We start from the raw sequence: 3,668 nt of genomic DNA, 5'->3' as shown, positions 1-3,668 counted from the left end.
TTAGAAGTCTCCATGTCCTTCTTGGTAATAGATTGGACAGTAGTTAGTAAACATAGGAAGTTGCCTTATGCCGAGTCGGACACTTGGTCCATCTAGCTCAATACTGTCTACCCAGACAGGCAGTGGCTATTCAAAGTTACAGGCAGGCATCTCTCTCAGACCTATCTTGGAGATGCCAGCAAGTTAACTTGGGACCTTCTCATCAGGGGCATAGCAAGGTTGGAGTGGGCCCAGAGACAAGATTTTAAAATGCCCCCCCTCACGGAAGCTCAGCTCATGAAGTAGAGAAATCTTAAATGAGGCTGAATAGTGGTAACAAAAAGCATCGTTATATCTATGTCTGTCTATCTATCTATCTATCTATCTATCTATCTATCTATCTATCTATCTATCTATCTATCTATCTATCTATCTCTCCTATGTGTCACAATAAAACATCATCCTAAAATATTTTTTTTAAGGTTTTGTAAATTGTGGACGATGCAAGTCATTTCATGGTACTAGAGAAAGACATGCTGTTCTGGTAGCTCCAGGTTTTAACACTCACAGCAATTTTGGAGGATGAATACAGCTGAAGGAAGCCCAGGTGAGTGCGTGGCTGGGGGAGTCAGTCATGTGACTTGCCTCGGGGGGGGGCAAGGCAGTGGGCCTCCAGACAACTGTCTCCCCTTGCCCTGTTATAGTTACGCCCCTGCTTCTCATGCAAAGCAGATCCTCTGCTTCGGAGGTACCTGATAATTACTCTGAGGCTATTCCATCTGAGCAACAGAAGATGTGGTAAAAGTATTCCCAGATGTCACTGCTTCAAACTGTAGGTGGAGGACCACCTCTCTGAATGTTCCCATGTATGTAAAAACAAAACAATCCACAACTCTGCTTGCATGTAAAAAAAGGAGAAGAGTTGCAGCACATACTTCACCCTGACTGGTCAGTTTTCTGCTTGCTTACATACACACACACACACACACACACACACACACACCACACACACACACACACACACACAGACCCTGGGGCAGTGTTCAGACATGCAACACCTTCTCTGTAACTGCCAACTAACATGGTTGCTTCAGGAAGAATTAATCACATGATCTGCTCTTTGTGGTCCAAGAGGCCAGTTGGCACCCCCAGTTTGGGCTTCTACTCCCACCTCGGCAATAGCTGGGCTCACTTTTGACTGCTTTGGGTGTGACCCCTCTGTTTCTCTCTCCCTCTAGCCAGTACACAGTAGGGAGGGGCCAAGTTCAGAATGTGGACTACAACAGCTTAGGGGGGCAGCACTTCTGGAAGGTCCTGGGTGGGTCCCACAGCTTTCCAGTGTGTTCCTAATACACATTGGGCCAGGAATGACAATATTTCCCCCCTAGACTGGCCCACATGATTAAAAGGGGGTCACACCAAGAGCGTGCCCCTTGTGACCTCTTCTATCAATCTGTCTAGCCCTATTTCTATAGTGCCTGATATGTGTATCTCTAGGAGGCGGACAGAGTTAAAACACAACAACTGTAAAACAGAATAAAAACAGTTAAAATTCACAAGACAAATAAAAACAATTGTACAAGATAAAAACACAGTAAATTGTTTAAAATTAATCTCTGTTAAAAGCCTGAGAAAACAGGTGTGTCTTGAATGTCTTCCTAAAAGCAAACAGAGAAGGAGATGTTTTTATTTCAACAGGGAGCATATACCAGAACCCCGGGGCAGCCACAGAGAAAGCCTGGTCCCGAGTTGCCCCTTAATGAGTGGCAACCATAACCGGACCGCTCCAGATGATCTTAACAGCTCATGACAAAGAACCCTGTCTTTTTGTGGATATCCCAACATCTTCCCAGCCCATTCTTTTATCACATGGTGGGGCTCTTCATCAGAACAACCACTAGTATTTGGAGCACAGATGCTAAGCAGCCATTCAGATGAACAGCCTCCTTGCCCCAACAACCAAGGAATGCACTGGGAGAACATTGGGACATCCACAAAAGAGACATGAACTCTTGGCACACCACTCTTCTAATCATGTGCATCAACAAAGTAACATCTGAACCAGTCCCTTGAGAAGATGGTGTACCAGAGCCTGAAGTGTCCCAAAGTCATCTGATGCCCACCTCCCATGGCTGGAGGCCATCAGTGTACCAGCATAAGAGTCTTGTCCTGTTCCAGAGGCTTTAGAACAAATGAGGCAAGGTGAAGCACAGACCAGGTATATCCACTGAATAAACACTAGGTCTCCTTTCACTCAGGTGCGTAACTATAATAGGGCAAGGGGAGACAGTTGTCTGGGGGCCCACTGCCTTGGGGTCCCCCCCCAGAGGCAAGTCACATGACTGACTCCCCCAGTCGCGCACCCACCCGGGCTTCCTTCAGTTGGATTCATCTTCTGAAATTGATGTGAGTGTTAAGACCTGGAGCTACTAGAACAGCATGTCTTTCTCTAGTACCATAAAATGACTTGCATCGCCGACAGTTTACAAAACCTTTAGGATGATGTTCTATTGTGGCACATAGGATATATATAATATTCTTTACTTCATGAGCTAAGCTTCAGTGGGGGGGGGCATTTTAAAATATTGTCTCTGGGCCCACTCCAACCTTACTACACCCCTGCTTTCACTTCTGCGTTGGAACATAGGAAGCTGCCTTATACCATATTATCAGACCATTGATCTATCTAGCTCAGTATGGTCTACAGACTGGTAGCGGCTTCTGCAAGGTTGCAGGCAGGAATCTCAGCCCCCCATTTTAGAGATGCCAGGGAGGGAACTTGGGAACTTCTGCATGCAAGCAAGCAGATGCTCTTCCCAGAGCGGCCCTGTCCTGTAAGGGGGAATGTCGTACAGTGCTCACATGTAGTCTTGCTTGTAGGACTACAACATGTTTGTAGGTGGCATTTGACTTCAGAGAATGTAGCTTCTGAGTAGACACATAAATAACTAAACAAACTTCTGCTTCTTGCCAAAAATGTATTAATTAGAGCAGAACCTAATGCTCCCTTTTATCTCTGGGTTGAAACCTGAAATAGGAGTTCTAGAGAGGGGACTGTGGCTGACCAGTTCCCCATTTGAGCTTGTCGGCTGTTCTGCCGAAAGAGTATCAGACAATCTGAGCAAGACAAACATCAGCAAACTTGGAAAGTGTTGTAAAGTATATTTAACCCCACGGGTACTCTGTGAAAATGTTCTTCCTAACATTATTTAATTTTCTGTTTTGTACTTTGCTTATGCTTAATGTACTTTGCTTATGCTTAATACAATATCAGCCTAGGGACAAATGCAAATATCCTTGCTTTTGTAATTATAGTGGGCCTACTTGAGAGAGGTCTCAGGTATGCAATGAATACTTCAGCAGCCTGAAGAACAGAATCTACTGGAGCCACGGAAAAAGAATGGGCTTCCAAGGTCACCGAAAAGGGTGGAATTAAAAATAAATAAATAGGAGGAAGAAAACCTTTGTCAGGGAATTTTACCATATCCTGTAGCAGGGAGTTCTTCAGGATAAATTGCATGTGGGGGAGTGAAAACAAACAAAAAAAGGTTTATTACCTATTGTAGAAACTAAGAAACAATATTTCACAATATGGATGCAAGAAGCAAGCAGTTCTAAACTCCTATGCTCTTCCCCTGCTGACTTTGCCTTTCCATGTGTGGAAATTATCCAACAATATCTCTGATCTC

This window comes from Hemicordylus capensis, chromosome 2 (assembly GCF_027244095.1).
Source record: "Hemicordylus capensis ecotype Gifberg chromosome 2, rHemCap1.1.pri, whole genome shotgun sequence".
Lineage (NCBI taxonomy): Eukaryota > Metazoa > Chordata > Lepidosauria > Squamata > Cordylidae > Hemicordylus > Hemicordylus capensis.
The sequence above is the reverse complement of the archived record's forward strand: the minus strand, read 5'-3'. Positions refer to the sequence as shown.